Below are 22949 nucleotides of genomic sequence, written 5' to 3' on the forward strand. Positions count from 1 at the left end.
TAGTGGATAGATTCTCTACGGGCTGGATGATGGATTGCATGCGTGCATACATGTCACATAGACGATCCAACGCACGCAAGGCAATCAAGAGTGGGGCTCCAAAGCCCGAGTGGTTAGATGCAGACGACTGGCGCCGACTGAGGGAGGAGGCTACAAATTCGCCAGGACGTTGGAGTCAGCAGCGGGAGGCGGCGAGGGCACGAATCGAGGCCGGATCGGTACATCATCTTGGGAGTGGCGGCCACAGGACATATTTGGAGGACTTTGTAAGTTTCTCTTTTGTTTTGCTTATTTGTTTTTTTGAGATGTTCTTTGTAGTGACAATCATGTTTCTAATAGTTAGCATTTTGTTTTCTTTGCAGCACTCCATTACAAATCGCGATCTGCAAGGCCTTGAGACTCGATATGCAGAGAGGCACGGTCTCAGATCATTGATCGACCGATTGTATAGACGCGGCGGCCCAGTAAGTCACTCATCTTTCTTGTCCGTAGTTACCATGAGATATTTGAATGCATTATTGTATGGAGGATTGATATGTTGTTTCTTTTTCTGCAGAATCCGTTTGATGCTCCTTTGCAGCGGGAAGAGCTTTCGGGGGACGAGGATTTGTAGCTCGCCCTTGGATCCTTAGAGCTCACATACCTTTAGTTTTTAGTCGCCCGATCTATGTAGACATTTTCTATGTATTAGTGATATTGTTTTATGATTGTACCAATCGCATTTTATGCGATATCATGTATTTATTTCATCTATCAGTTTTATGATTTCAGTATACATTCTTTTTGTTTGCAAACGCTTTCTATGCAGCAGTGCAGAAACTATTTTGTATGGCTCTCATACAGCACACAGTGCTATATGTGGCAGGGCAGCTTGCTGCCCTGCCACAAGCTGCCCTGCCACAATTTTTTTTTCTCTCTGTTACCATCGCTATTTGCGTCGTAAATTTACTGCACGCGTCGCTATTGTCGTCGCTATAAGCGTCGCAAATTCTCTGTAACCGTCGCTATATGCGTCGCAAATGCGACGCATATAGCGACGATTCTATGGCATCGTCAATAACGACGCTTTTTGCGACGACGGGGGCAAATTTTGTTGTTTGTATTTTCGTCGCTTTAAACGTCGCTATAAGGTCTATATCTTGTAGTGAGTCACTCTGGATTTTGTGTACTTCGGTTTGGTTAATGCATAGGTTATTCACTCCAAAATTTTTGGGCTGATCAATCACGAACATGGATTATGATAAATAGCTATCTCTATCTTGTTGATAATTTTATTGATGAATGATTTTTTGTACTTATTTTATTGAAAAATTTAATAATACTATCATTGAATTAGTTGAAAAATAATTTTTTGTACTTCTTTTAATGATCATAAGTCTTAATACATATACGTGTACATAGAGAGAGAAATGGGACTTACCATGAAGTCTTTAATTAGCTTGAAAAGATTTAACTTTTCTAAGAAATACTTTGATAAACACCCGAACTGTTGTTAAATGAGACTATTCGAAGTCGTGCTTTGCCTAAAAGCTAAGAAGTGTTCATAAAGGTATCAACTCTAGAGTTAGGTTTTGTGGACTAGAGCTATGGCATAGTAATCCAAATGGCATCCAACCACGAGCTCTTAAATACAAGAGAAAGTGTTTCTATTGGAAGATTAGATCAATTCCCACCTAGATAGGCTTGCCAACGATCACAATGTGCGTGTACTTGTGCAATCGTAGAACCCAATTTTCAAAATGAAAAATAAAATGTCTCTCACAAAAGGCAGGGATCCCTTGCATTACCAAATCCACATCTAGAATTATGAATATAATGTCTTGTTTAAGTAAAGAAGTTATGTTGGAAAAGCTGCAACATGTCAATTTTAGGCCAGGGCCGTCAAATTTTCCACCCAATAGCTGTGATTGTGAGGTTGTTGATAGACTATTTGCTTGTTACATATAAACAACCAATCTAAAAACTACACCTAGCATGTACATCGAGGCCAAAGTTCCTATCAATCCCAATTTTCTAATCTGGGCCATTACTTATAACTGGGTATAATTAGTGTTATTATCAACGATACAAAGATTCATACTCTTATAAGGCCACAAACTTTTGAACTTCACGCTTTGAACCTTGGTACTTGGGAAGGAGATGACACGTAGCACTAAATTTAGTACCTCAGTGAATAACATGAAAACCAACAACTTGTCAATACTGGAGCCTAACATGGAAACAAAATGGATAGGGACTTCAACCCAAGAGAGAAATTTTGGCATATCTTGACCGCAAATGTCTAACTTCATTAGCTTGGAACCAAAGAAACAGGTACATCCATCACTGCATCCACTTCTGACATGGTATCAGATTTCAAGTTCTAACATTGTTTCAGATTTCTAGATCAAATTTTCTACTAATGTTTTCTCTTGTTTCATGTCTATTTTTCGAACTTCTGCTACTGATCTAACCTGATTATGTCTATTGCAGCTTATCTACGCCTCGGCGACAATCTTTTGATAGTTTTCGGCCAGTTTCTTGCATCTTTTGTCAGTATTTTGTAGTTTGTCATTTTAGTTTTTCAAATTTCTGGGTCTATTTCAGGGCAGCGGACTTGTTTCTTACCCTTAGTGATCTGTGTTTATAGTTTGTAGGTTGAATTGACATGTATTTGGGTTAGTCGATTGTGATTATTGTTGATTCTTTCTTTATTTACTACTTTTCAACTCCATGAATCCTTGTGAGTCTATTTATCTTACAAATTTATCCTAAAGAACCCTTATCTTATTCTCCATTTAATAATGCAAAAATTTAGCCTATGGCTGATCAAATCTTACATCAAGATGTTGAACAACAGGTTTTGCAAGGCCACATACTGATCAAATTTCAGCATTCAAGAAAAATTTGCAATAAACTTTTGATATGTCAAATTTGGAGCCTTTGCATTATTATTTGGGCATTTAGTTTATTCATGACACTAGAGGCATTAGATTGTCACAATCAAGATATATTGGTAAATTCCTTGAGAGATTTGGCTTCTTAGATTGCAAGCCAGTAAGTACACCAAGGGAGAGTGGACTTAAGCTATCTTTGTATGATGATAGTGATTTTTTTGACATTTATACATATGCTCCAACAGTTGGATGCCTTATTTATATTCTATGCAACACAAAGCTAGATATTTAGTTTGTAGTTTCAACCTTGAGCAGATATATGCATAGCCCACACATGTAACATGGGCAAGCTGTGAAGCGTCTTTTCCATTACTTGTAGGGCACTTGGACTCTTGGATTGCTTTATGCCAAGGGGGGGGGGCTGCTGGAATTACATACTTATAGTGATTCTAATTGGGCTGGGGATCTTGATTCTCGTCACTCTACAAGTGGAAATTGTTTCTTTCTTGGCTCTTTTTTCCTTTCTTGGCTTAGCAAGAAACAATCCATGGTTGCCATAGCATCTTGTGAAGTTGAATACAAGGCACCTTTCACTACTATAGTTGAATGCATATGGCTGAGCAATTTGTTGGCTGATCTTGATGTATCTATCACAGAGCCTACTCCTTTGTTTAATGACAGTACTGAATGTGCCATTGTAGTGGCACGAAACCCAGTGTTTCATTAACGCACGAAACACATTAAGATACATTATCACTTTGTCAAAGAGAGGCTACATGCAAGGAATATCAACCTTGTCTACTGTCTTACAAACAACAATGTGGCTAGTACGAATTTCAAGGTGGCTAGTAAACCCTAATTTTTGTTGTAAATTAGGGTTTATTGTAGAAATTTCAAGTTAGCCCACAAAAAATGATTGAAATCTTCTTCGAATGGCTGAGAAAAATGGAGCAATGTCTAATGGAGGTGAGAGAAAGCTATGAGAGAGAAATTTCAGAGTTTCATCACATGAAACTATAGAAAATTTCATGTTGTCCCAAGACGCGTGGAGATGGGGCGGGATGGGGGTTAGGGATGCCACATGGCAGGGTTGCTTATTACGAGTCATGAAATTTGAAGGCTGTGCCACGTGACATTGTGACCTGTGTGCACTGTCCAGTTCGTATTCAGTATTGTGCAGAATGTAGAGACTAGCTTACTCAAGGCTCAACCTCAATGTAGTGAACTTTCAACTGTTACACTATAGTCTATTGACTGTAACCAATCTGAGGCTCACTACAACCTGAGTAGTCACTAGTGAGCATTTGCTAGTGAGGTCTTAGCATATGCCATAAAGTTTGGGGCCCGAGTATAAAGTTTTAAATTTCGGAGTGCAGCGTAAAGTTTCACTATTTCGGACTTTAGTGACCTATCACCAATGTAATAGAGAGTTTCAGGTTTTCAATCCTAGACTTTAGTGCAATACACTTCTACTCTTCAATTTGAGTAATTCACTGTTCAGTGAACTATTGAAGTTTTAGCTTTAAAGTTTCATGATTGATGAATTGCTTTGAAATTTAAAATTTACTCTTTCGTGTGACATTTTAAGAAGAATTTTACTTAAAGTATCATGCTTGTTTAGTTTCTTTATAGATGTCTTAATTATATCTAGAAAATATATAATTTTTAGAATCCCATCCCAATCCCCTGTCCCCCCATCCCCGTCCTTGTCCCACGTCCCCCACCCCTAGTGGATATGACTGTAGGTGTTGTGTGAACCATTTCCTAACCTCTCTAAACTATCTGAACCTATCCAGCATACATTTAGCCTAGAATTCCAAGAAATGAAAAAGAAATCAAGGGAAGGATCAAGAAACCATTGCTAACTACCATTACACACACACATTCATATCAAAGCTTCTTATCATGCATGGTCACCTTGATGGCTCATAAGCCGGCACATCACCCTAGTGAGCCACTTATGGCTCCATCATGTCCCATACTCCATCTCCAACACCCTAATGACATATTTCTTGTCATCCTAACATTGTCGTGATGTTGCGCATCTACCATTGCAAACTTGAGGGTGGAATTTTCTACCAAGTTTTTTGGACTCCTAAGTCAACATCATTAGGGATTTATTTTCCATTGTGTGTATTTTTTTGTTTGCATTTGCATGACACACGAGCACATATAGATAGTCTAGGCACAAATTCTTCAATGCATTCATTTTCCTTTCTGTGATCGAGCATTGCTCGGTTGATTACATAGCATGGATTTTAATTTTGAAACTGCACGAGTGATTGAGCATGAAATTCTCTTCCAAAGCATATTCTCGATAGGGCACAATGCATGGAAAAACAGGCTCATACAAAGGATTCCATCTTGAAGACTCAAGGACATTGAGGAACATGGGATTTGACCTCAAGGAGAAGACTGAAAATGTCTCTATAGCCACAATAATGGATATACACTACAACAGAAACGAGGCATAGACGCACATGTTAGACGCGCAAAGTCGGGCGCGTCTATCATTGCGTCTATAAGTGCATGTAAATAGACGCGAATTTTGTGTCTATATATCCGCGCAAATAGATGCTAATAGAGACGCGCTAGCAAACGCACAATTATTTAACCACCTAAAATTAGCAATTCACATAATTTAAAAAACAAAGTTAATAATTATTTAACCACCTGAAATTGATTCTTGAGCATGCACATGTGCGCATGATAAAAACCATAGAATTAAGAATACACATTGAATCATTGAATTAAAAAATAGAGTTAATAATTACTTTTTCATTGCTCTCTAATGAATGGCAGTTCCTCCAGTTGACAAGCCTAATATAAGTAATTAGTGGCAAGCGACAGAAACCTTACAATTAGTAGCAAGCATTGCAATATGTATCTCGTAATTTCTCTACGTATTAGAAGATGATAAAAGATACTTCCTTTTTATTATGGAAAATTCAATTTAGCTTTAAAATTGACTATTGATTCTTGAGTATGCACGTGTGCGCATGATAAAAAGCATAGAATTAGGAATACACATTGAATCAATAAGCAAATTAAGTATGTTACAGTGAATGATCCATCTCATCTTCAATGAGATCAGCCCTTGCTAAACTATCTACTTCTAGGTCTATGTTACCAAGAGGTAATGAAACAAATAAGTCTATCCCACTATCAGATGTGTTGCTATATTGCTCAATAACTTCATCAATATCATCGACAATCACATTATTGTCTTCTTCTGCGTTTCCTTGAACATCCTCGCGAGGTTCATCTTGTACTATATCACGCATATCATCCATTATCGTGTCATCATGCACATCATCATTAATTGTTGGATTGTCATCTGCTATCTCTATGTTGATAATATTACCATATATTGGTTTTTAACGATTAGATATAGGGATGACATACCACCATCTGTTATTGTTTACCATTGGATAATACACAACCTGTATTTGAAAAACAAAAGCAAAAAACTTAAGTACTTATTATATTGAGTATATGTATCACATGTATACATATAAAAAAATTAGCCTTTGCATATATACCTGCTTGCATTGTTGAGGTAGTACTAATGTGTCATTCTTGTTTTGGTGAAATTTTGTAGAGCCAATGATTACAAAACCACTTGGATAACGTCTAATTGTGCAATGCTCACCATTTGTTACCACTTCTTTAAACCACTTCACATCCAGTACATATATAAAGAATCATCTGAAGTCAAGCTTCAGAATATCTTGGATCAAGCCACAATAACCTTGGGTATTTCTCTTTTCAGCTATACGTTGAGTTCGAAGATGTTTACCCTCATACCAAAGTGCATTGAATAATGTGCACTAGTAGTAAAAGATAAAAGATCAAACATGTCAATTATTTATATAAAATAAAACTTATAAAAACAAATTAATTGATAGTATGTCTCACCTTTGATAAGCAACCTCGTGCGTATTCCCACTCTTCTTAAGATATATTAATTTCCTCCTCTTTTTCCATTCTCTCCATTTCCTCATGTAACCAATCTATATCAATATGATGTGGGAGCGCATGAGGATTACTTTGAAGTGGTCGATACTGCACTTGCCAACCAGGCTATGCTCGTCAAGCTGAAGCTCACCGGCAAAGCCAGGATTTGGTAGAAACAATGGTGCAGAGATCAAGGGATCGCAAACGATCCGTTACCTGGGAGAAGTTGAAGAAAGCCGTGCAGGGAAGATACTTACCACCTGCGTATCGCACACAGAAAATGAATGAGTTCTGCGAGTCCCAGCTATTGTATACATTCTCAAACTACAAGACTACTTGATAAAGAAGAGTGAGACACTTTTCACTTATACCATGTATACATCACATGTTTCACATGTTAGGCATGGCAAGCTTGACAACGCAGCATCCACAAAATTGATCCACACATAGAGTTGAGCGAGTACCAGTAGAGTTTTTGGCTCAATCTTGCTCTAGATGGGGTGAATTCATTTTGTCTTCGTTCAACTTCTTGCAATGTGTGGCTCGTAGTCCTTGTGAACTACAATATTCTGCCATGGATTTCTATGAAGAGGGGACACCTAATCCTTAACTTTCTCATTCTTAGGCATTATAAAGTCAAGAACATGAATGTCTATCTCTGTCTATTAGTTTATGAGCTCAAAATTTTGTGGGAGGAGATTGCTATGGAAGATATGAGCAAGCATGTTGGTAGGCGGTGCATTAATATATAAGTCATTCTTATGTGGACTATACATGAATTTTCGGGATTCGTGAGTACTAAGGTAAATGAGCTTTTTTTCTCATTGTTGATATCTAACATGGATCATTTATGTTTGTGTTGACTAGATAGAGATATTGTGAACCTCGAGTTATCATGCATCTCTAGGCATTTTGCAGGTACATTCAAAGGCAACGAGATGCAAAATTGATGAAATTTTTATTTTTTTAAAAAATATGAGTCTCACATTAACATGTGTCAAAAGGAAAAAGTGGGCAAGAGGATAGGGGAAACAAGATGGATAACATGAACGATATGTATGGCATAAAAAATAGGTGTTCATATGGAACAAAATTTTAAAAAATCATCTAAAAATGGAATAAAAATTTAATAACAAAAATTTTATTTGATGAAACAGAGTGTAGAAAAAAAAACTACTTTGATAAGAAAAAGAATGTGAGAAAAGCTAAACATACTTTCGGTGAGAACTAGGAGTACTCACGTGAAAAGAAGGTAATAATATACACAAAAAGTTGAACGAAAAATATTTTGAGAAGATCCCTCACTCAAAACATAGTGCAAAAAAATGAAAAAAAAGTCAAGGGAGAGGTTTTTACAGGGTTATGATGTCAAAATGTGATTTTGGTGACAAGAATCGCATTTTTCCTTAATTTTTAAAGCACTAAAACCTATTTTTACCTATTTTTTCCTATTTATTTATGAAAAAATAGATTATTTTATGATCTATCATTATTGACTAATTATGAGAGCTGAAAGATGATTTTCTATCAGAATTTTATTCCATGGTCGTCTCTTTTCCCCACCCGAAACCAACAAAATCTTCAATTTTACTATAAAAAGGCACTTTTTGAGTTGTAATTTAATTATTGCGACTATTTATCATTACGGTTCTGCATTTCTTTTATGCACAGGCCTCAATCATGATGCAAATAAGATTTAAACGAATTTTCATTCCAGATAAATTTCATTTAGACCATCAAACATTTAAAAAATTTTCCTTTATAAAAATGAGGCATACCACTTATGTGCATGATGCGGGTTTTTAATTAATTGATATGGACTACCAATGGACCACTTGGCGATCATTCTTCAGTGGTGAACCCTTTCCCTCACCCTCCTGTTGATCTTGGAGCAATCCGATCACCTCCAGACAAGCATCCTTCAGCCCCTCTTCTTCTTGATTTCTCCCACATGAATTGCCGTTTAGAAGAGAGAGAGAGGGAGGAGAGAGAAATACTAGATTCTTATCAGACCATTCGGGCAACCATTTTCCAAGCCAAAAGTGGTGGTAGAGAGCGAAGATCTTCGTTATCCGAGTGCTATGATTGCTTCAGGGGGTTACATTGAGGTGGGAGATGGCTGCCGCCATGTCTTTTTTTTCCTTTGCAAACAGAAAAAGCAGTCGCCCCTCTCCCCCATCGCATGAGAATTGGGGGTGGAGGACCGAAAGGTCACACCCCCTCTGCCTTGTAAGTCCATTTCACACTTAACTCCTTTTGATCTTTTCCTCAAGCACTCCCATTTTCACGTTCGGTGTTTGATTTCACTTCCAAAAATTATTGCATGTCCGTCTCAAAGTCCCCCACTATCGAGAACTTCCAGAAGTCTCATTTGACATCCCAAGAAATTATGAAAATTCCGCAACCATCGCTTGGTGGGTCTTTAAAGCAATTTTGAAACTCATTTGTTGCTTGCCACTTAAAATTCACCCAATTGCCTTTGCCACCTTCGACGGAGTTTAATTTTCCCTTGAAATTCATATTTTTAGATAAATTTTTAGCACTTTCCTAGGGAAAAAATCCACTGCTCATTTACTAACCCATGCTTCGAAGGATGTAAGTACTTCATTCTTGGCCAAATCATAGAACATAGACCATAATCCCAACCCTCTCATACACATGCAACTAGGACCCAAGTAAATGCATTAAGTTCCCTTTTTTTCTTTTGTAATGGATATGAAGTGCCATATGTGTGTGTGTGTGTGTGTGTGTGTGTCTGGTCAGCCATTGCCCCCGCCCAACTAGGGGATCATGCAGGGAGTTTGGGGCTCTTAGTCATATGTAAGCAATTGCAACCCTTCTCAACCCTATCACTCAAAAGCTAGAAAACTCAACCAATGGAACTGTATGTGCACACTACTTTTATCTCAATGCTAATGGCAATCTACAGCCGCTACAATTGCAGTGCTAGTTTTTAGGTCTAAAATGTGTCAACCCTCTCACCCTCCTTAGTCCACCTTCCACCAAATTTTAGTTTCCAACAACACTTTTCATAATCAACCAACTGTTGGTGACAAATCTTTTCTTGTGATGTATCTATCTTATAATGTAAGTTAGGAGCCTTCACAACCTATATGGATTCCAAAGAACATAACTTCTTGAAGCTTGAAGCTGTTTTCTCTTTGCTGCATCTTTTGACAAAATAACCAACATAAGGTACATCAACAAGTTCACTGATCCTTAGCAACCTGATTAAGTGGGTTGTGTGGTGATTTTTTCCAAAGTTTCCAAATCATGTCCTTGTATTGTATGTGAGTCAACCCTAGTTTCTCTTCCTTCAGCCTAGGAAGTTCAGCTTCTTCTTCAAACGCATGCTTAAAAATCAGACAATAAAGTCACATCACCATGAGCATCATACAAAAATAAAGTCATAAACTTTTGAAAACATTAACATAAGTAAAGCCTTTGTGAGATAAGACCTACCTAGAAAGGCAACCCTATCCACCCCCTCCCTCCAACACACACACACACACACACACACACACACACACACACACACACACACACACACACAAACACACACACACACACACACACACACACAAACACACACACACACACCCCATGCCTTCTACACAACTTGACCATTTTCACGACAAGTTCAAACTTAAGTTTTGTTGGAAGGTAAAGTAGATATCAAAAGTAAATAGCTACAAAGAGGTGCATCCATACATAGTAGGTTAAAGGCTTAGGTTCTAAAAAGATAGTGCATTGGAAGGTCATAGAACAAAAATGGCACATATGAGTATCTAGGTCACACTATTACATGTGAAGTCCTTGATTCCATGGAAAAAACAACAGAATTCTAGGTTCATAGGCATGAATTCCACATATTCAAGCAAAATCCATAAAGGAATACCACAAAAACTAAGAGGAAGAATTTAGTATTAGTAGAGGATATAATTTGAATTATTTAGTCAAATTCAAATAGTAAAGCACAGCTAAAACATAAGAACTCTCTCCAATATCATATTCTTGTCTCGGGGGGTTTACTCATGAATATATGTACATATAATGTGAGTTCAAAATAAGGGGTCTTTAAAAAACAAATTTTATACATTTTTTGCATACAAAAGGGTATCATATAAAGGGCTCACTTAAAGATTGAATAGAAAAGGGTTGTGTTTTATTCAAGAAAAATTCATAGATTAGGATATTTATAAATAAGCCATGAATGCACGTTATATAGAGAATATATATATAGTGAACCCCCCGAGATTGTTGTACATGCAAGTATGAATACATGTATCCAATGATTCACCCAAATTGAAACTCTTAGAGAGGAGGAGCATAAAACATAGCAAAATGGAATGGGAAATGGGAGTGAGGAATGGGAATGGGCAACACCATGATTTGTTGTTCCCTGTGGCTATATAGTAACATGGAATAGGCATGAAACAGGGAATAAAGATGGAAAATGAGGACATGGAACCCAAAAATGACTATTCCATGTTGCTATGGGATAAAATAAGCCCCCCCACATCCTAATGGACCGAAGATTTATAGTGGATAGCAAGAACAGTGAACATTATGATGAAGCTAGAAAGATCCCCAAGTACAAAACCCCTCCTCGGAGCCCTAACTCTTGATAAAGTTGGCTTAGTTAAAAAAGATCTAGGATCGCAACATACAATACAAATATTGTGCCTTTGCTGCTACAGATTCAACATCCTAACCTAAGGGTGAAATAGTATTCTCCAAGAATGGGATGCATATGCTACAACCAATTTGAGTGTGGCATCTAAACTATGAAGAACCATGAGCATCCACTTGTTGGGAATCCTAAGAGCATGTTGGGCATCTGTACCTATGAGCCGACCAGAGGGGGACATTAGAATGCCTTGGGCTAGGGATTCTTTTTTGGCACTTTAGTTTTTTTTTCAAATCGCCCATCTTGGTCAACTGGTTAGTCTTCTAGAATGTCCTAGTTTCTCTTATATGGCATCCCAAATTTTTCTATTTATATACTTTGTATTCTCTCATTTCTTGGAAAGTTTTGATTGATTATTTTGGTAGCTAGGCTACTCACTTTGGAGGGGTCATAGCCACTACTGGGGCTCAAGTAGGAAATAGAGCTCCACTCATCATGTCAATGTAGTGCAGAGAATCAGATTGCTGCCACTATGTGTTTTATATATAAGTATGTTCATCTTCTCTTTCTCCTCTTTGCAACTAGAGACTCGATTTGCAAAGAGGAGAAAGAGAAGATGAACATACTTATATATAAAACACATAGTGGCAGCAATCTGATTCTCTGCACTACATTGACATGATGAGTGGAGCTCTATTTCCTACTTGAGCCCCAGTAGTGGCTATGACCCCTCCAAAGTGAGTAGCCTAGCTACCAAAATAATCAATCAAAACTTTCCAAGAAATGAGAGAATACAAAGTATATAAATAGAAAAATTTGGGATGCCATATAAGAGAAACTAGGACATTCTAGAAGACTAACCAGTTGACCAAGATGGGCGATTTGAAAAAAAAACTAAAGTGCCAAAAAAGAATCCCTAGCCCAAGGCATTCTAATGTCCCCCTCTGGTCGGCTCATAGGTACAGATGCCCAACATGCTCTTAGGATTCCCAACAAGTGGATGCTCATGGTTCTTCATAGTTTAGATGCCACACTCAAATTGGTTGTAGCATATGCATCCCATTCTTGGAGAATACTATTTCACCCTTAGGTTAGGATGTTGAATCTGTAGCAGCAAAGGCACAATATTTGTATTGTATGTTGCGATCCTAGATCTTTTTTAACTAAGCCAACTTTATCAAGAGTTAGGGCTCCGAGGAGGGGTTTTGTACTTGGGGATCTTTCTAGCTTCATCATAATGTTCACTGTTCTTGCTATCCACTATAAATCTTCGGTCCATTAGGATGTGGGGGGGCTTATTTTATCCCATAGCAACATGGAATAGTCATTTTTGGGTTCCATGTCCTCATTTTCCATCTTTATTCCCTGTTTCATGCCTATTCCATGTTACTATATAGCCACAGGGAACAACAAATCATGGTGTTGCCCATTCCCATTCCTCACTCCCATTTCCCATTCCATTTTGCTATGTTTTATGCTCCTCCTCTCTAAGAGTTTCAATTTGGGTGAATCATTGGATACATGTATTCATACTTGCATGTACAACAATCTCGGGGGGTTCACTATATATATATTCTCTATATAACGTGCATTCATGGCTTATTTATAAATATCCTAATCTATGAATTTTTCTTGAATAAAACACAACCCTTTTCTATTCAATCTTTAAGTGAGCCCTTTATATGATACCCTTTTGTATGCAAAAAATGTATAAAATTTGTTTTTTAAAGACCCCTTATTTTGAACTCACATTATATGTACATATATTCATGAGTAAACCCCCCGAGACAAGAATATGATATTGGAGAGAGTTCTTATGTTTTAGCTGTGCTTTACTATTTGAATTTGACTAAATAATTCAAATTATATCCTCTACTAATACTAAATTCTTCCTCTTAGTTTTTGTGGTATTCCTTTACGGATTTTGCTTGAATATGTGGAATTCATGCCTATGAACCTAGAATTCTGTTGTTTTTTCCATGGAATCAAGGACTTCACATGTAATAGTGTGACCTAGATACTCATATGTGCCATTTTTGTTCTATGACCTTCCAATGCACTATCTTTTTAGAACCTAAGCCTTTCACCTACTATGTATGGATGCACCTCTTTGTAGCTATTTACTTTTGATATCTACTTTACCTTCCAACAAAACTTAAGTTTGAACTTGTCGTGAAAATGGTCAAGTTGTGTAGAAGGCATGGGGTGTGTGTGTGTGTGTTTGTGTGTGTGTGTGTGTGTGTGTGTGTGTGTGTGTGTGTGTGTGTGTGTGTGTGTGTGTGTGTGTGTGTGTGTGTGTGTGTGTGTGTGTGTGTGTGTGTGTGTGTGTGTGTGTGTGTGTTGGAGGGAGGGGGTGGATAGGGTTGCCTTTCTAGGTAGGTCTTATCTCACAAAGGCTTTACTTATGTTAATGTTTTCAAAAGTTTATGACTTTATTTTTGTATGATGCTCATGGTGATGTGACTTTATTGTCTGATTTTTAAGCATGCGTTTGAAGAAGAAGCTGAACTTCCTAGGTTGAAGGAAGAGAAACTAGGGTTGACTCACATACAATACAAGGACATGATTTGGAAACTTTGGAAAAAATCACCACACAACCCACTTAATCAGGTTGCTAAGGATCAGTGAACTTGTTCATGTACCTTATGTTGGTTATTTTGTCAAAAGATGCAGCAAAGAGAAAACAGCTTCAAGCTTCAAGAAGTTATGTTCTTTGGAATCCATATAGGTTGTGAAGGCTCCTAACTTACATTATAAGATAGATACATCACAAGAAAAGATTTGTCACCAACAGTTGGTTGATTATGAAAAGTGTTGTTGGAAACTAAAATTTGGTGGAAGGTGGACTAAGGAGGGTGAGAGGGTTGACACATTTTAGACCTAAAAACTAGCACTGCAATTGTAGCGGCTGTAGATTGCCATTAGCATTGAGATAAAAGTAGTGTGCACATACAGTTCCATTGGTTGAGTTTTCTAGCTTTTGAGTGATAGGGTTGAGAAGGGTTGCAATTGCTTACATATGACTAAGAGCCCCAAACTCCCTGCATGATCCCCTAGTTGGGCGGGGGCAATGGCTGACCAGACACACACACACACACACACACACATATGGCACTTCATATCCATTACAAAAGAAAAAAAGGGAACTTAATGCATTTACTTGGGTCCTAGTTGCATGTGTATGAGAGGGTTGGGATTATGGTCTATGTTCTATGATTTGGCCAAGAATGAAGTACTTACATCCTTCGAAGCATGGGTTAGTAAATGAGCAGTGGATTTTTTCCCTAGGAAAGTGCTAAAAATTTATCTAAAAATATGAATTTCAAGGGAAAATTAAACTCCGTCGAAGGTGGCAAAGGCAATTGGGTGAATTTTAAGTGGCAAGCAACAAATGAGTTTCAAAATTGCTTTAAAGACCCACCAAGCGATGGTTGCGGAATTTTCATAATTTCTTGGGATGTCAAATGAGACTTCTGGAAGTTCTCGATAGTGGGGGACTTTGAGACGGACATGCAATAATTTTTGGAAGTGAAATCAGACACCGAACGTGAAAATGGGAGTGCTTGAGGAAAAGATCAAAAGGAGTTAAGTGTGAAATGGACTTACAAGGCAGAGGGGGTGTGACCTTTCGGTCCTCCACCCCCAATTCTCATGCGATGGGGGAGAGGGGCGACTGCTTTTTCTGTTTGCAAAGGAAAAAAAAGACATGGCGGCAGCCATCTCCCACCTCAATGTAACCCCCTGAAGCAATCATAGCACTCGGATAACGAAGATCTTCGCTCTCTACCACCACTTTTGGCTTGGAAAATGGTTGTCCGAATGGTCTGATAAGAATCTAGTATTTCTCTCTCCTCCCTCTCTCTCTCTTCTAAACGGCAATTCATGTGGGAGAAATCAAGAAGAAGAGGGGCTGAAGGATGCTTGTCTGGAGGTGATCGGATTGCTCCAAGATCAACAGGAGGGTGAGGGAAAGGGTTCACCACTGAAGAATGATCGCCAAGTGGTCCATTGGTAGTCCATATCAATTAATTAAAAACCCGCATCATGCACATAAGTGGTATGCCTCATTTTTATAAAGGAAATTTTTTTAAATGTTTGATGGTCTAAATGAAATTTATCTGGAATGAAAATTCGTTTAAATCTTATTTGCATCATGATTGAGGCCTGTGCATAAAAGAAATGCAGAACCGTAATGATAAATAGTCGCAATAATTAAATTACAACTCAAAAAGTGCCTTTTTATAGTAAAATTGAAGATTTTGTTGGTTTCGGGTGGGGAAAAGAGACGACCATGGAATAAAATTCTGATAGAAAATCATCTTTCAGCTCTCATAATTAGTCAATAATGATAGATCATAAAATAATCTATGTTTTCATAAATAAATAGGAAAAAATAGGTAAAAATAGGTTTTAGTGCTTTAAAAATTAAGGAAAAATGCGATTCTTGTCACCAAAATCACATTTTGACATCATAACCCTGTAAAAACCTCTCCCTTGACTTTTTTTTCATTTTTTTGCACTATGTTTTGAGTGAGGGATCTTCTCAAAATATTTTTCGTTCAACTTTTTGTGTATATTATTACCTTCTTTTCACGTGAGTACTCCTAGTTCTCACCGAAAGTATGTTTAGCTTTTCTCACATTCTTTTTCTTATCAAAGTAGTTTTTTTTTCTACACTCTGTTTCATCAAATAAAATTTTTGTTATTAAATTTTTATTCCATTTTTAGATGATTTTTTAAAATTTTGTTCCATATGAACACCTATTTTTTATGCCATACATATCGTTCATGTTATCCATCTTGTTTCCCCTATCCTCTTGCCCACTTTTTCCTTTTGACACATGTTAATGTGAGACTCATATTTTTTTAAAAAATAAAAATTTCATCAATTTTGCATCTCGTTGCCTTTGAATGTACCTGCAAAATGCCTAGAGATGCATGATAACTCGAGGTTCACAATATCTCTATCTAGTCAACACAAACATAAATGATCCATGTTAGATATCAACAATGAGAAAAAAAGCTCATTTACCTTAGTACTCACGAATCCCGAAAATTCATGTATAGTCCACATAAGAATGACTTATATATTAATGCACCGCCTACCAACATGCTTGCTCATATCTTCCATAGCAATCTCCTCCCACAAAATTTTGAGCTCATAAACTAATAGACAGAGATAGACATTCATGTTCTTGACTTTATAATGCCTAAGAATGAGAAAGTTAAGGATTAGGTGTCCCCTCTTCATAGAAATCCATGGCAGAATATTGTAGTTCACAAGGACTACGAGCCACACATTGCAAGAAGTTGAACGAAGACAAAATGAATTCACCCCATCTAGAGCAAGATTGAGCCAAAAACTCTACTGGTACTCGCTCAACTCTATGTGTGGATCAATTTTGTGGATGCTGCGTTGTCAAGCTTGCCATGCCTAACATGTGAAACATGTGATGTATACATGGTATAAGTGAAAAGTGTCTCACTCTTCTTTATCAAGTAGTCTTGTAGTTTGAGAATGTATACAATAGCTGGGACTCACTCATAATGAAGGGACTTACCACCTGCGTATCGCACACAGAAAATGAATGATTGTGTGCTATACAGAAAATGTATACAATAGCTGGGACTCACTCTTGACGCGTACTACTCTAAATTCATCTCACTTCTTAAGTATGCGCCACAGATGGACATGACACAGCAGGTGTCAAAATTTTGTGCTGGTTTAAATCCACCAGTAAATACCCATCTCGAATCTATGCACCCATCAGATCTTCAGGACGCACTCATTTGAGCTGCCCCTATAATTCAGGAGGTGCAGGCTAGACCAAGAGGTAACAAAACTTGGTCTTATAATGACTCGAACAAAGGAATATTTAGGCCTCAAATGAAGAGAGTTCAAGGTCAAAATCACGGACAAAGAAAGAAAGCAAGGACTAATAATGTCAACAACTTTGTTCCTACTCAAAGAAATGGGCGAAACCTCCATTGTTTCCACTACAACGAGCCCAGTCATTTCAAGAGGCAATGTCCCAAGCTTGGAGGAGGATATCGCCAGGCACCTTTCCAAGGAACTGGCCGTGGCCAGGGAGCCGCTACTCGAGGTAGAGGAAGAACTGCCTGCATTGCCAATAGGAAAATGTGCGAAGATGAAGAAGATCCAATCATGGAAGCAGAGTTTGAAAGGGCGACAATCCATGCTGCTCTTCACAAGAAAGGCCCGAATCGCCAGTTCTCGATGATTCAGACACCGTCAGACTACCAAGGTAAAGGTTTCAAAATCTTGATTGATTGTGGCAGTACACATTCCTTAATCTCATTAGCTTGTGCAAAAATATTAGGAATAGCCATAGTAGAAGCACCTATCTTGCTTGTGGAATTGGCAAATGGTCATGAGGTTACTTGTACCAGGCAAACTGCTAAGGTGGAATTCTTTCTGGGAGGAAAGATGACTTCGATCAAATTCAGAGTCATGAGCCTAGGTATCCATAAGTGTCTACTCGAAATGGATTGGCTTAAACCTAATGACGCCCACATTCATTGTGGAAAGGGCCCAATTTCCTTTCGAAACTCTGAAGGGGATTTAGTCACAACTCAAGGTGAGGCTGGAGTGCCAAAAATTCAATTGGCCAAGGCACCTCAGATTATAAAGGGAGTCAGAAAAGGACTACCTATCTACTTGATTAAGCTCAACAAGTTAGATCAGAAGCAGGAGTCTAGTGAAGGACCTTCATGGCTAAAGGAATAGGCGGACGTTTCCATGTTAGACTCTAACATCAACAAGTTTGTGGTTTCCATGTTTTTCTATTGTATCAGTTCCAAAGTATGTGATTCCATAAGAGTACCTAGTTTCAAAGTATTAAGTTTCGAAGCGCCTATTTCGTTGGCACCAAGATAATGACGTTAGATACTTGGATTGAGACATCGCAAAACCTCTTTCTTGCGTTGAAGTTTCTACTTGTCTTATTTTCATGTTATGCTCTAATGTTAACAACTTTCTGGTATTAAACTCGTGGTTTCTATGTTTTTTTGCTGAGATACCAAATTCAAAGCTATGAGTCAACTTGCCCTCAAGTACCAAGTTCTATTGTACCGAGTATCTAAGTACGTGGTTCCATAAGAGTACCTATTTTTATGGTACCAATTTTGAAGTACCTATTTTGTTGGTACCAACCTAGTAAGGTTGGACATTTGGGTTCAGACCTCACGAAATCCCTATCTTGGGTTGAAATTTCTACTTGTCTTTTTTGCATGTTGTGCTCTAACGTTAACAACTTTTTGGTTTTCCATGTTAAGCTCTGATGTGAACAAGTTCGTGGTTTTCATGTTTTCACCGAGGTACCAAACTCAACACTATACATCAACTCATTCCCAAGTATCAAGATCTATTGTAGTTAGTATCAAGGTACTGATGCCAGGAGGCATATTCCACGGTGGATTCCGTGAGGTTTTACGGTGGATTCCGTAAACTTAGATGACCGGGGCTCATACACAAAGAGGATTCTTTGTGCGAGAAGTTGATGGGGACGCCTGTCCTTTTCGGGCGTTTCATTAATTTAGTGTGTACATGGGTGATTCCATAGCGGGTGATTCCGCAAAATGCATATTAAATTAATAAACGTTTATGAGTTTAGAGTGCGCACTCGTAATAAATTAAGGTTAGGATTTATTTCTAACTAGTTGATTTATTTATGTAGCTGAAGACTGCTAGGTATTCACTTTTGTCGGTTTAATTGTGTTATTTTACTAACGATTGTGAATGCTTCAGTTGATGTGTAGAGATAGCAGCAGTGGCGGAGGAAAGCATTGGAGTCTAGCGGGTTTTCGACCTTTGGACTATATTTTGATAGGCGCCACGCCTATATTTTGTTATGTCTATAGAGACATTGATTATTGATTATTATTTTGTATGCGCTTATGCGCCCGGATATGTTATTTCTATTTGGACATTGAGATTGGGCGTGCCAGACTCTATGGGCACCGTCCATTAGCTTTATTTTCCTATTTTTGTAGAAAGCAAACTCAAAAGCTAAAAAGCTTGTCATATTTTTGTAATTGGGCTATTATTGAGCATGAAGATTGGAAATATACATTAAATACATGCTTTGTGAAGCGCTCACACAAGGCATGGGGGAGATTGAACCCAATTTGTCTCTTGCCTCTTGTCGTGCATGTTTTACATGGTTTTTTTGTGCAAAAAGGTAGAGTACTTTGTTCTTGGGGACCTTCCGGGATTCACCATGTGAGCTATCTGCGACCGATCTGCGCACCAGTGGTATCAGAGCGGAGCAGAGATCAAGAGCTTCCAATCGCTACCAATCTCGGGCGACGGCGGAGCTCCAGGAACAAACGGGCTCTACAGTCAATCTCATCGTGAACCGTCGATACAGGTAGACTTCTGGCGATCAAGAACCCCTGTTTCCACTGTCAGATCGCGAAGGACCAAGCTCTGCAGGCGGAGGACCACGCAATCATCTCCATCAACAAGTCGTTGAAAACCAGTGAGAAAGCTCTTAATCTTCTTCACTAAAAGCTTAATTACTAAGCTTATAAGCTTAACAAGAAGCTTAATAGCTTCACGATTATTCGACGTGGTCTCTGAGGATGTCCGAAATTTGTGCGACGTCATCAAACACATATTCTTGTCCTCCACGATTTGCGCCATTTTCTGACGGCTCTTCTTCCTCATTAAGCCTAAGTTACTAAGCTTATTAAACTTAAGCTTAGTTACTTAAGCTAAGTCACACAACTCTCATCAAGTCACACTGGGCAGACAAGTTCAGTAACTCCGGGTCTCGCACTTCTGAAGTCAAGTTCCGCAAGTCGACAGTAATCAAGTTCTGCAAGTTCTGCAAGTCGGCCTAAGTCCAGCAAGTCAACAACTCTGCAAGTCTGCTAAGTCTGCAACTCTGCAAGTCAGACTAGATCAGAACTGACTAGTGCTTAAAACTCATAGAAGACTTGTTCGTATGCAAAAACTCTGAACTGGAAAGTTGTTCGCAGCAAGCTGTTCTACCTATCTACAAGTTCGTTGAAGTACTTTCAGCAAAAGGAGACAGAAATATTGCAGAATTTCTGAAAATTGAAGAAGAAATACCCAAGAATACATAGCCTTGTAACCCCAAATTTGAGCTACGCTCATCCCGCTAACTGATTTTGAGTGAGAAAGGTTTGTTGAGTTTTACAGGATGACTACCCCACATATGGATGATCCTATGGCTGAAGACGACCTACCCGAGCCTACCATGGAACAAAAACTGGACCTAATCATGCTACAATTGGAAGAAGAGCGAAGAGCTAGGCAAGCCTTGCAAGCGCAATTGACAAAGCTACAAAGAGCGTCCACTGATAAAGAAGAACCTCAAGCTGAAGATTTGATTCGCCGTACCATCGACGCCACTCTTGAAGCACAAACCATTCACAAGGAATCCAAGATAAGTAAACGAAGTTTCAAGTTTCGCACTTTCAATGGCATAAGAGAAGAAAAGACTGTTTTATCATTCATTAGCCAATTTGATGACTATTTCCATGAGGAAACTTATCCCGAAAAAGATAAAATCAAGTGTGTTACTAATCATCTGATAGACTGAGCATCACTTTGGTGGACTGTAGTCCGCAAGAGCATAGAATGTCCTGCTACATGGGAAGATTTCAAGAAGAAGTTCATGCAAAATTTCCTTCCACCGCAATTTCATGAGAAGGCTATCAAGCAATGGGATTTACTTCAACAGCGCGATCGTGAGCCTATTCCACAGTATACAGAGCGTTTTTGGAATGCACTCTTACAGCTACGCATGCTTGAAGACGTACCAGAGACGACGCATAAGCGGAAGTACATGTCTGGACTTCTTGGACATTACTACGCTGAAGTGAACATGTTCAAGCCTGCTACCCTTGAAGACGCCATCTCCTTAGCTCACGACACTGAAGATAAGTTACGCGGAAGAGATCGACGACCACAGCAATTCCAAGCAAACGGTAATTATGGATCTAAACAATTCAATTCCAATTTCAGAAGGTTTAATCCAGGTCGTTTCTCATCACCATCTTTCCGCAAGAATTGGCCTAAACCACCTGCATTACCATCCACTATCAATCCAAATCCTAAGCCTATTCCACAAGTAAATCCAAATGTACCCAGACTCCCAGCCATTGCAAATAATGTGACCAAAGCCAAGCCAATCGTATGCTACAAGTGTCACCAGCTAGGGCATCTCGCAGCAAATTGTCATTCAAAGAAGCCATCAGCACATATCAACTACCTTGGAGCCATGGATGAAGAAGAGCATGAGAATATGCCAGATTTCACTGAAGAAGAAGATGATACTACTACTACTTCCGACACTTTACCAGGTATGCCTACTCCACATTCATTGTTGACTATGAAATGTATGGTGCATGGAAAAGAAAGAACTATATTGCATGATGACGGTAGTACCCATGACTTCATTTCAGCAAAATTGGTAAAGGAATTAAAATTGCATACTGTACCTACGCATTATCGCATAAAAGCTACATTTTTAGGCACTAGGTACAATGGCACACAAGAAGTACAAGATTTAGAAATTCAAATTGGTCCATATATTGAAAGAAGAAATTTCTTAGTTGTCCCATTACAGTCAAGCGACATTATTCTAGGAATGCCATGGAGACACCAGCATAATCCAAATATAGATTATTCTACGCACACAATGAATATTAATTTTCAAGGAAAATCTATTACACTATTTGGTATGCATGCATCTCATATTTTTCCACTGCTGGCATATTCCACGGTGGATTCCGTGAGGCTTTACGGTGGATTCCGTAAACTTAGATGACCGGGGCTCATACACAAAGAGGATTCTTTGTGCGAGAAGTTGATGGGGACGCCTGTCCTTTTCGGGCGTTTCATTAATTTAGTGTGTACATGGGTGATTCCATAGCGGGTGATTCTGCAAAATGCATATTAAATTAATAAACGTTTATGAGTTTAGAGTGCGCACTCGTAATAAATTAAGGTTAGGATTTATTTCTAACCAGTTGATTTATTTATGTAGCTGAAGACTGCTAGGTATTCACTTTTGTCGGTTTAATTGGGTTATTTTACTAACGATTGTGAATGCTTCAGTTGATGTGTAGAGATAGCAGCAGTGGCGGAGGAAAGCATTGGAGTCTAGCGGGTTTTCGACCTTTGGACTATATTTTGATAGGCGCCACGCCTATATTTTGTTATGTCTATAGAGACATTGATTATTGATTATTATTTTGTATGCGCTTATGCGCCCGGATATGTTATTTCTATTTGGACATTGAGATTGGGCGTGCCAGACTCTATGGGCACCGTCCATTAGCTTTATTTTCCTATTTTTGTAGAAAGCAAACTCAAAAGCTAAAAAGCTTGTCATATTTTTGTAATTGGGCTATTATTGAGCATGAAGATTGGAAATATACATTAAATACATGCTTTGTGAAGCGCTCACACAAGGCATGGGGGAGATTGAACC

Source organism: Lygodium microphyllum, chromosome 26 (assembly GCF_053477565.2).
Source record: "Lygodium microphyllum isolate KBCC chromosome 26, Lygodium_microphyllum_v1.1.10, whole genome shotgun sequence".
Lineage (NCBI taxonomy): Eukaryota > Viridiplantae > Streptophyta > Polypodiopsida > Schizaeales > Lygodiaceae > Lygodium > Lygodium microphyllum.